General features: G+C 25.5%; 1 long non-coding RNA gene across 1 annotated transcript; it reads left to right on the forward strand.

Moving 5' to 3' along the window:
• Positions 1-583: 583 nt before the first annotated feature.
• LOC112600019 lies at positions 584-15,273 on the forward strand. Its single transcript, XR_003114980.1, has 3 exons — positions 584-621; positions 7,592-8,229; positions 15,027-15,273. It is a non-coding gene; the product is annotated as an uncharacterized LOC112600019 (long non-coding RNA).
• The last annotated feature ends 4,152 nt before the right edge of the window (positions 15,274-19,425 follow it).

Genomic DNA, 19,425 nt, shown 5'->3' on the forward strand with positions numbered 1-19,425 from the left:
CTGTATCTTTATTATATATATTTTTATTGAATTCTCCAATTTTTTTTTCCAAAAAATAGTTTTATTTTTTATGTTTAATATTTATATATAATATGTCTATATTTATCTTTTAAAGCGCATTATGATATTATTTTATTGTTTTATATTTGTTTTAATACTTCAAAATTAATTTAACAATTATTGTATATTATTTAAATATGAAACAAATTCACTTTATCAGGGGTCTAGCCGACAGATGTTATAGTTCCCCTAAATTCAGACCTAACCAAAAATTATACATATATAATTAATAATTATGTTACTTACAATGCTAAATATTTTATGATTGAATCAATTGAATAACTCAGTAACTTGGATAAGTTCCAACAACAAAAAAGTATAATAATGTTTTTTTTTTTCAGTCTAAAATTTAATACTTATAATATATACTTAATTAGAATATTGACTAAATATGCATCATATTAAGAAATTAATTTAGTGCATGTGTAATGTATATAATATAATTTTTTTTTTATTATTTTGCAAAATATTAAATTAATTTTTTTTTTCAGTATAAAGAAACAATGGATATATTTTAATGGGAAGATTTCTTTGATATAGTTTTAATACTTGTCACTTAAGGTATGTTTCTACTTAATAATTTCTCTAATTTCTATTTGATATATTGAAGTATAAATGAAAATATCTGATTTACTTGACTTAGTAATATTCATACAAAAATATATTAATGTGTTAATGATATATAGATTTGTTCTTATAAATATTGTATATATATTTTAAATCATTTTTATATTGATAAATTTAATGTAATAAATATTTAATCCTATTTAAAAAATAATGCATATTTTGTAGGGGCTATGGTTCTATAATGTTAACTACCACCACTTTTTTTATTTCAGTATGCTATTTAATGTGACATTTATATCGACCATATATTTGTGTTATTAAATTAAATTAAATACAAATTAATATTAGAAAATTGTGTATAATATTTTACACATGTATATTTAAATTCTTATAAAATTCAATAATAAAATTATAATAATTAAAATATTTTAAAATAGCCAAAACTCTCCAAGACTTCTAAACACAATTTCAATAATTTTGATTTTAAAAATGTTGAAATTAATATTAAATTGCTAAGTCTACTTTGAAGTACTGGATTTATAATGTGTAAGATTTGATATAAAATTGGTTCATGATTGTTCCATTTTGGTAAAAAATTTTATAGTAAGAAATAAATAACTAAAGAAAAAATAATAAGGAAGACAATCGTCATTTTAAAATATGGTATTTGATCATTTATTATATTATATATGTGATTTTAATTAAATTAGGTTAGCCAGATTAAATTTTAAATAATCCGAGATACCAAAATTATAAATTATTTTATATAATTTTAAAATATTAATGGAAACTTGTACACTGTAAATAAAAATCAGTTGGTTTAAGTTTTTTTAGTAAATGAAAAATTTTGCAATTTCTCATTAAAATGATAGTCTTTTAGGCGACATAATCACCAGATTACTATGTAAATAACTTATAAAATTACGATACTATTAAGTTTAAAACTAGATTTCACACTAGCATACCACTCGGTACTCGTACTGTCGGTAAATAGATGCGTACCGATTACTGATGTTTAAGACCCTTACACACTAGGCGAATAGTTCGCATGCAAACGCGATTTTAAATCGTCGCGAACGTTTGCTTAAAATTAAACAGCTTGTATTAAATTAAATCATACACACTGTTAAACGAGCGAATAAAATTCGCCGTCGTCTGCGATCGATCGCACATGCTTAATTTTGGGCGAACTAGCCTAGTGTGTAAGGGCCTTTAAAAATACATCGTACCCGCTTTTATTGTGTCCGTCTTACACACGTACGACATGGTAAATTTTCGTTCACCAGTTTCAATAGTATGCTTTTAGTTTTAGATATTAGAGTGAATTAGAGTTATTATCAAACTTTTAGTTAAAAACATCTGTGTTCTTTCATTGATTTTTTACAATATTTTAATTTTTAAGTAAATTATGAGTATGAAAAATATAAATATTTTAAAATGCCAATAACTTAGACGGAGACAACCTTTTAAGCTAATAAACTGTACATTATATTATTATTAAATACGTATTTATATTATCTTTCTTAATAGTAGTTCTTGAAATTCAAAAGTCGTAACATGGTTTTTTCCCGTCTATAAATTAATGTAGTTAAATGTTAAAAGCAGTAGGTTGTCTAAATTAAGAAAGCGATTATTATTATTGTCATACGTTCCTTATCAAATATTGTTATAAAAACTAATATTATTTACTAATTAGGTTTTGTTCAAAATTCCACCGAAAACCAAGTAAGTCAAATCATTTTTTAAACAATTTTATAAAGTCCTAGATAATATTACGCATTATGCAATAACCCTAAATTAAATACATTTTGACATTGTAATAACAATTTATTGCATAAAAATACACCTTAAAAATTTAATTTATTACCAACTTATTATATAATCATTAAAAGAAGTTATAAAATTATTAGTTGCGTAACAAATGCTATATATTTTAAAACTAAAAACTCGTGATTGAATAAAGTTGATTTTTAGAAATACAATTTTATAGTTCTATATTAATCAACTTTATTTATCTGAAATTTAAGAATATTTTTATTTATTAACTGAAGTTTATTTTGTCCCTTGAATGTAGGAAAATCTCCGTGATGTAAGATATCTAGTCGCACTATTGTAAGTGTATTATAAACAAGTGTAGGCAACAATAATAGCTTCTTTCATTACTAAGTTGCCTATTTATTTTTTTCAATAAGAATCAAATTAATCAAGTATGATAAAGTGAATTAAGATTTATAACTGTTTATCTACTTATTAATTAAATTAAGTTTTAAATATTTGAAATATCTTATTTAAATTTTCCTTCTGTTTTTAAAAATAAAAATGTATTTTCTTTAAAAGAATTAAATTTTTGAATTTATTAGATTCGTACATTTGGTTGCTTATAATTTATAAATTATTGATCTTAAAGTTAAAATAAAAGATAAAATTCCTTAAATTTATCACAAATTACTATAATTCCTAACTTGTGCTATTCACATAGTTAACTAAGAAAAATAAAAAATATATTTTATTTTACTAAATGAAATCAAAAAATATACGTAATAATAATAATTTACTATTTATTTATTTCTGGAGTTAGAAACATGATTATTTGATAGTTTACTATAACTTATAATATTAGTCATATACCATAGGTAATTAGAATTTAAAATGTTATTTTATTCTATAACATCAGCTATGTTTATAATTACTTACAGTACTCATAATATGTCAATACACAATTTCAATATTTAATAATATTCAATTATTTATGTTCCCTAAAAATTTAAAAAATATATTTTCGACATTTATTCGGTTATCTTTTTTAAGATTTTTTCTCATTATTACATTAATATGACTTAAACACATTTTTATACTTCACATGAACGCGTAATGTAATAAAATTTAGAGGCAAATAACCTTGATGTAAGAGTGCAACGATCTTTACGATGCTAAAACACGAAAATCAAACCAGTTCTTTTATTTAATTTTGATTTTATTAATTACATTTTATTTAAAATGTATTTTCATTATATTAAAAATATTATAAGACGTAAATCGTATTTTTAATAGAATTCACCTAGATATTTTATATCAAAATTAATAGATTTATTAATTTAATTTCTTGAAATAAATACAGTTTAACTTAATTTAGATTAATTAAGATTATCTGGAATAGAAATTCGTCGTGTTACATGTAGATAATCTAGTCAATTAACGATTGAAGCGTACTTAATGATTTCGTTACCTTTGTTATTAATGTTTTATAAAAATTGACTCGCTCATAAAACTTAGTATTTACTATACACTATTTTAGCACATATCGACAAAATGACTAATAAATCTTAACATTATTAATCTTAAGACTATTATTTGTATTATTATCGAATTATAATATGTCGATTGGTATGTGTGTACTTAAATGAAGACTAATTAATAAACAAACCGAATATAAATTCAACTAAAATTATTTTCAACCAATATTTTTGAGCGATACGTTTGTTAAGTCATAGAATCGATTTGATTATGTGTGCGTGTGATATTATTTCCTTAAGCTTTCGAATGTGTGCTTTCTTACTTCTCAGGCACGGGCCATTTACGTCGACTACCGGTCGGCTGACCGCTGTCGTGCGCGCGTGTGAGCCTCGCGGCGGAAACCGGTTTTCCGGCACGGTGGATTTTCTTTTGGTTCGTTAACCTTTTTGCAAGAAGAAAAAAAGATTGGAAAAAAATTGCATAATAATAAACGAATGGTAGCCGCACGACATCGATGACGATGGCCGCTAGTGATTGCAATGTAATCGCAATTTTAGTAATTCGCCATTTTAATTTTTTTCTTCGAAAATTATACTTCGTGCGCCGCGTACACGTTGGTACCTACCTACCTATAATGTCTCGTCTTACTCATAATGGCATGAGGGGTGGCGGTTAGCGGGGGCATCTCTATTCGTATGTATGTATATATATATATATATATATATATAATAGTAGTATATATGTGTACGTATGTCAGTATGTGTGAAGTAGGAGGGGTGGTCCGTCGTGCTTGGCGGGTGGGCAGTGGCAGCGGCGGCGGTTGAAGACGTTGACGAGCGTCGTACTCCGGACGTTCAACTTGGCCGATGTCAAGGGCACACGCTGGTGGTTCGGCTACACGAATCACTGAACTCCTTCGGATCGTTTCTTACACAATCTCGGCTGCGAATAGCTGGAACATAAATACAAGTTGCACACATATTAAATGCGTGTATATTGCATTTATAAACTGTACCTACGTTGTTTTACGTGTTCATTTTCCCGTATACGCTACGTTATTATTTTGATTAACGCTGAAGAGGTTTTATGCATTCTTTTCGTAATTTTCTGTATAAAATACACGTATAAGCTATAGCATACAGCCATACGATCATAAAGATATTTTCAATTGTTCAATGTATAATAGTTAATGAGTAACCTATAAAATTAAAATTTTTCTCTTTTGGAAAACAATTTAATATTTTGTGGATGTACATTGATTCATTCAATAATTACGTTTGGATTTTTGTAAAATATTTTGTAATTTTTTTTAAATAGTAGTACTAGTTGAATTTTTAATCGATTTTTTTTAATTTTCTAGTTGTAAAAACTTATAACTGATATTTTATTGAATAATATGTAAGTAATTCTTTATTTCTGAAATCTAAATTAGAACACTTTAAATTTCAAGGTATTTATTTTGTTTTTACTAGTCCATTATATTATCAGAATATTTGATTAGAATTTTCGTTTTATCAAGTGCAAAATTATTTTTGTTTTTGTGTACGTCTGTATATTTTCACTGGTTTGTTAAAGATAGATTTTAAAAATGAAATTCAAGGTTTTTTTTTTTTTTTTGGACAGAAATCGTTTTAGATATTCTTGATAATAGTGTACATATTTTATTATTTGACTAATAGTAGGTAAATTAAGTGTAAAGTATTCAGAAAAAAATTAAAACGAGCAGTATCTTTGATTTTGTCATTATTCATAAAAAAAATTTATTATTTAGAATATTAACAAAATATAATTATTTGAATTTTAAACCAGATATTATGTATAATTGAACAAAAATATACTTCTGTATAATAATATTATAATACTACTTAAGTTTTTAATAGGTTTTAAACCATAGTTAAATTTTAATTAATTTTAAAGGTTTTCATGTTTACTTATTATAACATGTAATTAACAACTCGAACGAGTTCAACGAACACTTGGTAAAAATCTAGCATTATTTGGCGTTTGGGCCAATTTAACAAATTAATTAATGTATAATTTAATATAATTAGAATTATTGTATACAACCATCAAATATTGATGAGAAAATGTAAAATACATATTATGAAATTACCTTCAATTGTATATTATTTTTAAATATACCTATGAATTATTATATAAATATTAATATTGGCTTAAAATCTTTGTATATATTTTCGAAGTCTTTGAACAAAAATAACCTTATAGTAGTTCTGTTTCTAAAGGCAATATGATATCCCAAAAATAGGTATTAGAAAATATAAATTTTGGGAATTGTATGTAGTTAGATGTCCAGGTGTTATGATTTAATCCCTTGTGCATTTCTACTGAAACGTTTCAAAATCGATGCAAACTGGCGGCTGAAAAAATACCTTTGTCAACGATCAAATTTGTTCTTTTGTGATAGTTTCAGGTAAAAATTCCATCAATTGTAGAAAGAGACCTTAGAATCGGGGCATTCGACAGTGGTGAACACTGAACATGTGTATAAGCCCGGATAAAAACGGAAATGTTAAGGATACTTCTTATTTCTTCATAATCGTTAAAATTGTTTGAGTTCAAAATCTCTTGCATTGTATATTTAACCGTGTGGGCAAGTTACTAGAAGATGCTTTGTCATTAAAATTATAATATTATATAAACATTATGAACTCCTATAGAAAAAAAAAAAAAAAAAAATAGAATTATTTCTTTGTAATTCTTTTTAGATTTTCATAAGTATTCTTATATGCATTAAAATTGTATACACTACACATAATATTTACATTCTGTATAGTTGACCATTTATATAATCGTATTTAGATAGTGGGTTTCTATTTTTCTTTATATGAAATATTTAAAGATTTTAATATAACTATATTTTGTTCATTGTTTCTCTAATCAGTTACACCCGACTAACTCATACATGGTTACGAGCTTTTAATAACTAATCAGTAATCACTAAAAACTATTATGTATGGAAAGTACAAAATAATATTTAAACTCAATTGAAATGAATGATTTGTTTATTTGTTAATATATTCTTGTTTAAAATAGTCATGCTTAATTATATTAAATTGTCTTACAGTTTATTTAAAATTATAATTCAAAATAATAAAATAGGGAAAACAAAACATTGGACTTATTATTATATATTATATTTATTAATAAGCTACTCATTAAAACTTAAAAATTAATAAGTTATTTCCATTTTATTTTTAATAATTAAAAAAATTTGTACCATGTTATAAATTAAATTAAACAAAAGTATCATATTACATAATATATTCGTTTCTATATATATTATACATCGATTATTGTTATTGTATACAGTATATATATAGTATACAAACTCTTAAAGGTTTATAATATAACTATTATTTTTCCTAGAAAATAAGTATGTTTCATCGTTTACAACTTACTTGAATGTTTTTGCTATAATCAGTTTGAAATATTTAACAAACATGTATCACATAATGTTTTTATGACATATTTTGTAGTGTTTGCTTGTTTTAGGTGTATAGTATTGACTATTGTATTTGTTGTACCTATTTGATTTTAATGTAAAATTCATATTTAATTTTTATTGTTGTTGCAAGTTCTTAGAATCTGATTCTACACGACTAAAAATAATAATATTTAAATTACATGTTTTAATATTACACATTTATACGTCAAAGGGTTTATTCGAAAATTATTATTTTTTTTATATTTTCTATTTTTTTTTTTGTAGATCTATAGATACGTAAGTCAGAAGATCGGTTAAGTTTTCATCGTCAAACATATAAACTAGACGAAGTCCGTGACGTAATTTTCTTCTACAATATTGGCCGTGGTGGTCAAGAAGAGTGAGATACTGCTCGATTGCATCGTGTACGAGTCGTTATCGCACGCCCGTATGAAACAAATGTTCGCGAAGTATTCGAAATAGAATAATTAATAATCATGTTTTATCATTCTGTTCGTTCATCCGTCTGTCTCGCGTCAATCCCTGGAGGCCTGGAATCATCGTCGCTGCTGCTGCTGCTGCTGCCGCCGCCGCCGCCGTCGTCGTCGTCGTTGTTGTCCGTTCGATTCCAGTCCGCGATCGTCGGTTGTGGCAACACTGCGATCGCGACGCGTCTGTATTGTGCGTTCCCTCGCGCGCGAGCCTGCCGCGCCGTTCGTCGTGTTGTGTTGTTACCTGGTACATGTGTGCGTGTGCGCGCCGTGTGTTGCGGGGCGAGACCGGTTTGGCGTCATTCGCGAACACCGCAGACAAGGAGCATTTGACCATGATTTGTGCCGGGCTGAGGTCGTTTCTTCTCACCCATTGTCTTCGTAGACCTTCAAGGACTCTGCAACCACCTGTCCGTCATAATATTGAACACGGTATATTTCTTTTATTAGTATTTACTATTTTTGTTACGTTTCTCCGTACTCCATGTATCGGTATATGTTAAAATAGTATTGTATGGTATTTTTATTTTTTTCCGAATTCTTCGGGTCACTGAAAAAAAAAAAATTTCAAATTACCTACAAGTTAGTGCACGTCAACAACATTAATAATTTTATCATTTCAACCCCTTCTGAGAGCTCGTCTCGTCATAGGGTAAGTATTACTTCTGCGATTGTACAGCGTCAATATTTTCGTCCACCTCGAAAATTATAATATTATGTACCTTAATACATTTTTTTTTTACTGATTTAATTACGTGTTTCCCGTTGTGTTACGACCAAAGAAACCTTACGGTGTCCGAACGGTTTGTTATTGCTTATTATGTAACTGCAACGGCTCAGAAATTTTTCCTCTCAAGGTCTCCTGCGATCTAGTCGGTAATTCAGGAAAAAAATTCTATGTTTAAAAATAATCGTGTATACATTTTTCTATGTGAAATCTTCAAGGCTTTAGTATCTTTATCTCTAAAGGCCCAAGTGTCTAAAAATAATTTAATTACTTTTTCGATTATACATACTTCTTATGATAGTTGCTATTATTTACTACCTGCAGTTCGATTAATTTAACATTATAGTCTTATTATATACGTCAATTTATTGTTGATAACATTCAGTCAGATTTTAATAAGTAATAGTTGATAGGTAAAATATATTTTTTGTCTTCATATAAAATTAATCTGCAGTTTTTCATACTGTATAACTTAGGGCTGTTTCCTTTTAGAAAATACATATTAAAGACTCATGTGTTTATCTTTCGAATTTAGTGGTCATTTTGTAAAGCAATTTATTTTTATATTAACCAAGTTATATATTTAACAAATTCTAATAAAATTAAACGCGCTCATTTTGGGTTTATTTGGGTAAAATAATTTTATTTTATATATTATGAAAGAATTAATTAAGATATAATCTAATATTATTAAATAATTTTATAGATAATTTTTATTATTATTATTTAATACAAATTTTTGTTGGATATTATTTATATTATTGGTATAATTTGTTATATAATTTTATCTTACACTTGGTATTGAACGTTTCTGGCATTCAATTTATTGATCAAAATTCATATTATCAATATGAAATTCAAAAACATTGTTAAATAATAATTTAATTACTTTTTAAAACTATAAATATTATTTCCATTATTTATACGTTTGATGTTGTAGATATATGTAATTTATATTAATTTTTTTTGTTATTTAACGTGTTGGTTTTAAAATGAATTTAATTTTAACATGTTACACCTCTGTATGTTTATTTTCTAAATGTCTAATTTGTTTGTCATATTTTGCGTGCAAAATATGGCATAATAATGTGGTATGATGCATTAATTATAAAAAAATACTTGTGTTAGTAAATAAAATCGATTTTAGAATAGTTTATTAATTTTATTTTAAAATAAATAGCTCAAATCTTGGTATACAAACGGATAATTAATTAAAAACTTACAAGTTATATGACGTATAATTTAATCATTTTTCCGAAGTCATTTTAAAATTTCTGTTGTTTAATATTATTTTACTGACTATTTTTAGAAATTAAATTACTTGACTCACAATGATTAATATAATTGTGAAGTTTATAATACTTGGTGTTAAATAGCTGTTATTTTCATGAATACAACATTATAATAATAATAGTATTGTAGTGTTGTACCGATTTTGGAAATATATCATCTTAAGATTCTCGAATCCCGTAATTCAATATTTTCGTAATATGTATTAGGTAGATATACATATTCTATTTTAACCGCTATTCTAAAGCCGCTTCTTAATGTATTATTTTCAATGTATTCAATTTACGTTTGAATTTTTTTCCGATCGACGAAGAGTAGAAGCCCCTTCTATGTATTATAATATAATATTGTTATACTCGCATGCCCCCAAATTTCGTTAAAATTTCAATGTGAATATTGTGTTTTCACACTGCCGGGGCGCATGTTCATAGTATTGTTGTCACCCCTGATGAAAAAAAACGGTTAATCATATAATGGATATTAGCCCGTATGAGGAGTATCGGCGGCGGATAGGACTGAAAACGACCTACACCACCGCCACTGACTACCGTGTGTACACGCGGTGACCATTGTTAAAATTCTTACCCTAGGTTAGTTGTTCACCCTTACTCATGGGCGTTGGCGCCGTATGGTATAATATTGTGCTTGTCGTCGAGAGGGGGTGTCCCTTCGGCCTCTACGGTTCCCTCTCCACCCCTTTACGTTGTCGTTCGTTGCCGGCTAGCAACGCCTCACATCGGTACGTACCGCGCACACGCATCGGTATACTCGCGGCTTTCGGATCTCAGTTGCCGGCAGTTCGGTTTTCGTTTCGGTCTACGTCCCTTGCGATCTCACACGATGGATTTAACGTTTATTTGTTTTAATAATTTTGATATTTCTCCATCAGTGACCAATTAGTTTTGTGTGTTGTTTTACATTTTTATCTGTCAACCATCTGCGTTGTAGTGTTTAAACTATTCGTCAAGGTAAGGATGAGTTTTCGTTTATTTTGGAACTCATGTTGGTGGTTACTGTTTGTTATTTGGCTAATGACACGTGGATAATTTTTAAGTGTTTTAAAGTTGTTGTACGACACTCTGTGTCTTTTTGAAAACTTAATTCGTTAAAATACCTAGATGCCCATTCTAATGCCTATACTATCAAAATTTATATGTTTTAATCACTCTCGATTCAATATAAGGTCTTTGTGCTTTAATAGTCGTTATTATTTGTATTTTTGATGTAGATCTGAATGTATAGAAAATAATGTACTAAACAAAAATGTTCCTAATCGAGTATATCTTTAAGTTCAATACCACAGTGTATAAAACTATTCGGTAAAAACAGATGGCAAGCCTGTGTATGTGTGTGTTTGCTGTTTGAAGGTCATAGCCGGCTTCGGCTTCCTACGCGACCCTCGCCCATCCCCCACAAGTCACCCTAATCGAATGAACAGTCTGTTTTATAATATATATACGTATATTACCTACACACAAAATCATCAATATATATATAATTTTGTCCTTCTAACCCCCGAAGTCGCGGTATTTTACGCCAACTCATTTTTCTTACACTCTTACCAATTCACATTTTAACTTTTTACTCTTCAGTATATCTGCATTAACTAACGAAACAAAATAATATTTTTCTTTTTAACTTCAAAACGTGGTAATTTATCATCAGACATATTCCACTTCATACAAGTATAACAAACGGAAGAATCGATTTATATTGTTTTTGTTATTCCCTTCATCCCTTTTGCGTGACCTATAGCATTTGTGCTCTTCCCTTTTATACATCCAAACATCTGCCTTAAAACCCTCGTGATAGAAATATATATTATGTTGAAACGTTCAGTTTTTTTCTTTTGTACAATAAATCTATCAGGGAATATTAATAATCATAATGACATTGGTTATTTATTTTATCTACCCGTTTATTTTTGAAATCCAATATAATATAGCAATCATTGAAACTGCTTAGATTTTTTTTTATTATTATTAAAGAAGCTTTTACTCTTATATTTTATACTAAATCTTTTTTCGTTTTATTTACCTTGAGTGAGTTAAAATTGTTTATTTTTTTATTGATCTTACGATAACGTCAAATAAGTAGTATACTAATTAAATCTATTATTATGTTAAGTAATTTTTAAAAATAGTTCACCTAAGACTAATTTATTATTTAGAATTATAAAATATTTTTTAAATTTTGATTGTATATCTTTCTTTCATTATTTGTTAATGTTTGATTATCTGTTAACCCCCATGAGTTAGTGACTTCTTCTAACGATCTACTATAATTCTATAAAATTAATTGTTTTTAACTAGAACTACTACAACTACAATATTAAAACAATCGTTAAAAGTTTGGTAAATAAAATGTATACTCCTTTTTTTATCTCGTAAATTCTAAAATAATATTCGTTGTAAAGATTGTTACTGTTACTACTATAATAGTTGTAAGTCAATTATGATTGGCTGCTGGCGTGTACAGGTTACCAAGAGTTATTGAACCTGACAAGACAACCTTGAATCGTCGCTGAATTTGGCATAGCGGTATTCACTAAACATCGTCTCTCCTGAGTAATAGTAATGATCATATTATAAAAAAAATTTACCGCAGAGAGGGGATGACTAGAAACGCTGGAAAAAATCGTGATTCAAGCTGTGGTAACTCCAAACCATTGCCGGCGTTATTTATTTTGTATCCCGCAATGGTTGGAAGTTCCTCATTTTGGTCACGCAAACCTACTGATTTTACTTCAAATTTACATCGCTGTGAACCCAGTCTTCATTTCGACTACCTATGGATGTTTTTTTTTTTGTAATGGGTTTTGGTAACTCCACCACCGATTGCGTTTTTAATTTTGTTCCGCAGCCGGTGGTGACTGTTTCCATACGCTGTTACAATATTATCTTCAGCTTCTCCGTGATTAGGATTTAGGAATAACAATAATTAATGACTGTTTTTTAAAATATTATTTATTATTAGTGTCTAATATAATATTTATGGTTTATATTTATAATAACTAATAACATTGATATTTTCATAATCAATAGTTATTTTCAAATAGGTATTGTATTTAAACTATATATTTTTAATTTATATCAAATTTTTACTTAGCCATTAATCATCATACATTGTAATTATTTAATGTTAAGTAATATTAATAAAGTATTTAAGTGTAATCCTAACAACTGGTAAAGCTATTAATGTTTTGATACCCAATATTTGTTTGGTATATAAAAAGATTCAAGTGTCCAGGAGGGCAATCTTTTTTTGGAATCTTATAAAACACGTTTTATAATGACTCATGATTGTTGTTGTGATGGATTAACCTTATATAACTACTAAAATAATTCATGAATTTTATTTTGTGTCAAGTTTTTTTTTTTAGGGATCTTCTATATTTTAATGTACTAAAATTAAATTATTGAATTGTTTATGATTTGGAATTTGTAATAAAATTAAATAACAAATAATTACTTACATATTATATAAAACGGCTTAATTTTATTTATAGATAACTCGATTTTTTTTGTTTTATGTGGAATGTTAATTATTAAATCTTACTCGTTTGGTCATACTGTGGATTAGTTAAGCGGTGGTGAATATTTGTCTAAAACTGGTTTATTGAAAAAAAAAAGTATATTATTTTTGTCTCCTCACGAAGAATAATGAATATTTTTCAGACGAGCCACTCTATATATAGCTGCTCGAACTCGTTATATATCCCTCGACTGTCGAGACACTCTGTAATGTCAAAATTAGTTACACGCGTCTTTATAAAAATGGTGTACACATATTATTCACACAGTATTTTTATTTTAAGTACTTATCTTGAAGAATATATATAATTATTGTTCCTATTAAAAAGTTTTCCAGGTTTTTTCTTTTGCGATTTTGATTTTTTTTTTACGATATTCTATAGTGTTTGTTTTTAAAGATTGCAATCGACATTGTCAAAAGAAAATGTAATGATAAATACTCGCTATGGTATTTAATCATGGTTAGTTTTAATATTATTTACTATTTGCGGCTGTGGGAAATGAAACTTGGATAGGGTATTGTGTTACATGTATCCTTGGTCAATGATATATTACTTATTATTGTGTATGTATGAAATCTTAACTACATACGTGTATATATAAATATATATAATTGCACGGACATGAATTGCGATGATTTGATGACAAGAGGAGGTGGAGGAGTGCAGGTTTTGTTCAGGTGAATGGATGGTTCTTAGACCGATGGCCGGACATTCAACTCTTCTCCACGGTACATGAACTCGTGCGGTAGTTGTGGATAGGACCATCTGGGAAAATTATTTTTTGTTGTTTCTAAGTCAATTCACGTGCTAAACTTGCAATTTTTTCATGAAATATACAATATTAAAAAAAAATTGCAATATTGACGGTAAAACACTTCGTTTATAAATCTATAATTTTGTTTAAAATGAAATAATGAATATCACACTGTACCGAGTAGGATGAACTATTGGTGCCAATGACCATGGTCCAAGGATAACTGTTGGCCGTTTTTTATTATTAATATATCATTATCCATGGTAAGACTACGCCCATTTCGTATAATATGAACGTTATTATTATAGTGTTTGTGTGGAAAAATGCTCGTATTAAATATATATCTGTATCTTTTATAGTTGACCGATAGAACTGCCCAACCTACTGAAGGTCAAGAGCCAGCCTCTTTCAAACAAAAGTTCCTATACTTCCTGACTTTTTTTTATTATTTAATTTTAATTCTAATACATAATAATATGGTGTTTTGCAGAATTTATTATTTATTTTTAAAGTTAAATTTACAACAAAATCGATTATAAGTAATAATGATATTAGTTTTCATTATGTTTTTTAATTCATACTCAGAAATAAATTTATGTCTAACAATAAGTATAGAAGATAAAAATATTAATATATTTTGTTATTTCAGGTTTGAAGAAAGTACAAATAATTTATACTAGTATAGTTAATGAGAGATATTGAGATACCTAGTAGTAATATTAGATATATATTATATTTTTATCATTATTCTATATTACATTTAAATAAGTATACAGAGTGATTCTTTAATAAATAATCAATTGTCACAAGTGTTTACTAGTAATATAAGAATCTTTTACATAATAATATTACTTAAAACTAGAACAAATATTTATTTTATTATTGTGACATTATATTATATATTTTATTTTTATTTTTTTCAGGAAACACAAAAAGCAGTATAAGCTATACCAATCATTGATAAGAGAATTAATAGTTCAATTAAACCAATACAGTATTTGTGAATGGTTATATTGATTCTTTTCATACATTTTATACATTATAAAATATGTATACCAACAAAATAAATGTTGGTATTGAGATTGACTATCTACCATTAATGTAAATTTTGCATGTTATTTTATAAATCAAAACTAATTTAAGGCATGCAGTAAACCACTATATTTGTGGTCAAATATGTATATGTCAATATTTATCTAAAAACTATTTTTTAAATTATGTTCTATGTTTAATAGTTTTAATATTTGTGTACAATGTGCATATGCCATTATTGTCTTTCAAAAAGTAATTTACTGTTAAATAATAGAAAAAAAAGATTTAGTACTAAACCTAAATATTTATTATATTAACCCCTTGATTTAATATTATTTTTGAATACTACTTTCCTATAACATAAAAAAAAAAAATTCAAATATCAAAGCCATTTTATAGTTTTAAACCTTATTTACCATGAAATATATAATTTGACTTAAGTTACTTTTTGTAAGATATACCAATATGTTTAATAAAGTAGTATTCACAATTTTTAATTGATGATTTAATTTATGTAATTCATTATTTATTCATAAATTTTAATTTACATAAATATCAAATTTAATTTGTAATTGTAGAAGATTAAGATAATGTATTTATGATGTTAAAATAAATAAAATTTAACTGGAGAAAAACAAGATTTTGAAATAATTATGTAGCTACTGTATTGTCTATGAATCATTTTGTTATTCTTTTTTTTATTATATGGTTAATTTTTGTACAATGTTATATTAATCATAAATTAGCTTTTATATTATCTATTAATTTCTCGTGTTATGTACTTTTTATATTATTATTCATGTATAGTAATGCTTCAAATTGTCTTAGATTTCTTACTGTATTTCTATATATGTTAGGTACTGACTATTTTTTGCTATTCTCGTGTGAAATTTAATTAAATAATTAAACTCTATTGATAAGTCTATGTATAGAAAAATTGAATCTAAATTTATTACTATTTAAAATTATCAATGAATCCTTATAACCTTAAATTATTGGTTGAAAATAAATATATATTATTTTTTAAACAATAGTTTATTGCTTGGTAAATTTACATGTTATACATAAGTGACTGAGACCAACCACCGCATCACACCAGACCACTTCTTATGTAGATAATAACAGTGTTGACTACAATAAACTCATCAACTGTTAAAATTTGTATACATAATAGCATTAGTATAAGCATATGGTAATGTTAATGTTTTGTTTTTTTTTATTTGTAGATTGCCACTATTTCTTTTTTAATTTTTGATTTCAAATGAAAAGAAGTATTACTTTTTTAATTCAAGTATTTAACATAAAAAAACATCCTATCCTTGTGTTATTTATTTTAATAATGCATATTCGAACTGCATGCTACTAAACTATACTTCAACGAAGAACTTCAATTTGATGTTGTTTAAAATAAGATTATTATCTGTGTTATCTTGATGTTTTACAGAATTTATTATTTAAATAAGTTATATATATATATATATATATATATATATGTACATATAATTTAAAAATTATCTTAATTTGTTCAACACTTATAGATTGATAATATTATTAACCTTAAGCTTGATAATAGGTTAATTAATCTAATATTCAATCTAACAACAAAAATTTGGAATTACTAAATGCAAATTTATTGTTGTCTGTAAGATGATAATTAAATAATTTTTAATGATTGTTTAATTTAAAGTGCTGTTTATTGATAAAAATGTATCATTCTGGTATAGTTAAAAAAAATTTAATTTAAAACAACATGTTCCTATTGTATGGTCTATAATGTATTTGTATAAAAATATTTTGTATTGTTATAAAAAAATAAATTGGAGATTCTCTATATTGTTAAACTATATTTTATTATACCTCCAATTAAGCCATTGATAACAAATCAAATACTAAAAAATAATTTAAATATTTAATTAGATAATATTTTATACTGTAGTGTGATATAAAATTTATAAAAACTATATGTTTATTTTTATTTACTATCAATAAATAATAATCATAATGCAAAAAATTATTTTATTCAAAATAAAACATTCTCAATTTCATTCCGTCAAACATCATAATATATTATCGCTATAAAAATCCCTTATATTATGTTGCTTGAGGGTTTAATGAGTTGAAAAAATGTAATTTGATCTATACCCCTGATTTTCATTTAGCAAAATAAGTTTTCTTAATATGTTTATGATTTTTTTTAAAATCTTTTGGTATTATTTACATAACTATTTGAATTATATACTTATTTTTTATTCCACTTTATTATAGTTAAATCTATTGTAAATTATTGTATTTGAGCCTTACAGGGCTTATATTAATAATTAATTAAATAAATAAAATGCAGTTGAAAATTTTAAAAAGGTATAATATTAATAAAATATGGGTACTTAAATTTAAATTCTCACTGCTTTTGGATAGTATAATTTAATTTAGTTTGAAAATATAAAAAAGATTTTTAACTTTTATTATCTAGTACCTACTTAGTAATATAGAATTATAATTATAAAATAATATCCTTGAGTATGTTTACTAAAATACATATTTATTAAATTAGAAATAGATTAATATTGCTATGTTCTTTTGAGTATTTAAAATGTATCTATGTATTTAATGATGACTGTTATCAACCAAAATTATAAATATCAGTCATTAAATACTTTGTAGTCAATTTTAAAATTTAGAAAAATAAAAAATGTATACCCAATACAAGGAATAAGAAAAATTTTAAATTTATTTTATTAAAGCAATTTTAGATTTTGAGCAGAGCGATGAATATATTGATTTCACAATGATTTTGTTTTAGTGTTTATTTACATGATATATCTATAGTTGTTAAATTTAATTGATCTTAAAATTTGAGGCTGATTTCTCATAAAAAAATTGGATCTATTTCGTACTTTGAAGTAGTCAAGAATGTAAAATTTCAAGTTTCCAAATAATTTAGAAAAATAAACAAAATATTTAGGAAAAATAGAATTTTTATTTGAAATTAATATTTAAAAAAATTGATTTTATTATTTTGGTATAACTTTGAACAGTTTATAGACATTTGACATCTTCATTTTTTTGTTTAGTATTTTTTTCTTTAAATGCCAATTTAAAATATATTGCTTGAAAATGTAATTTAATACAATATTCCTTGTTAATTTTTTTACTTGTAACATAATAAAAAGTTTATCAAAAAGTCACATTTATTTTTTACAAACATTTAAAATTAAATTATATTATGGTATCCTATGTTATTACTTCTAAAATAACTATTTCTCCTTAATGGTTTTTATTTTTTGTTGTAATTAAAAATAAATAATCAATAAATACATGGAACTTCCATTAAATGTTTCTACTTGCATTTTCTACACATAGTATAATTTTCTAAGTATTTTGATTTTGAGTTATTAATTAACATTTAAAATGTAAAGTTTTTTTTTCTGTAGATAATGATAAAATAAATTTCAGTTGATTTTTAAGACTAAATCCCACAAAAAAATGTTTTATATAACAGTAAAAAATTATTCAATACCTACACATAACTATATAAGTACAATTTGTCATATGAATTTGCTATTCAATTTTCTACAAAATTCGTTAAAATCGTGGAAATTTATTAACGAGTATTAGTAGAAAAAATTTAAAAAATATTCAATTTTATATCTCAGATTTGAAAACGTGATATTATATTCTTCTTTAGTAGTTCATACACTCATACAGAAAGTAAAAATTTACAAAGTTATTTTTTAATAACATTTAAAGTTCAAATTTTAATGAAATTACATATTTTAACAATAAATTATCTTTTGTTATAAACAGTTATGATTCAAAAACATTCGTGGCCTCATGGGGACTAAGATTTCTACACGTGTTTTAAATTTTTCTATACGCAATGACATTTTAAAAATATGCAAATTAATTTTAAGATATTATTTATTTATACTATGAACCTAATAATTACACTATTTTAAGATTTTTATTTTTTTTTGTAGTATTAATTCAAAAGTTTAAAAACAATAATATAATAAGGTAATTCTAATAACAAAATAAATACAATGTTTTCAGAAAATATTAAATCAATTTGCGGTACCTACTATACTAAAATCCATTAATTTAATAGAAATATCTAAAAATATATCAAGAATTGTACTTAATAACGTAGACCGACCTAATCTCAGTTTAGGATTCCTTTTTTGTAAACAATGATCATTAAAATCAAATTTGAAATTTTTTTTATTTATTAAAGTAATCTACAATTATTTATACAAGTTATGTACAATAATTAGGTTTGATATACGACATGTA

Source organism: Melanaphis sacchari, unplaced genomic scaffold (assembly GCF_002803265.2).
Source record: "Melanaphis sacchari strain LSU unplaced genomic scaffold, SCAv2.0 Contig0_pilon_pilon, whole genome shotgun sequence".
NCBI classification, from domain to species: Eukaryota; Metazoa; Arthropoda; class Insecta; order Hemiptera; family Aphididae; genus Melanaphis; species Melanaphis sacchari.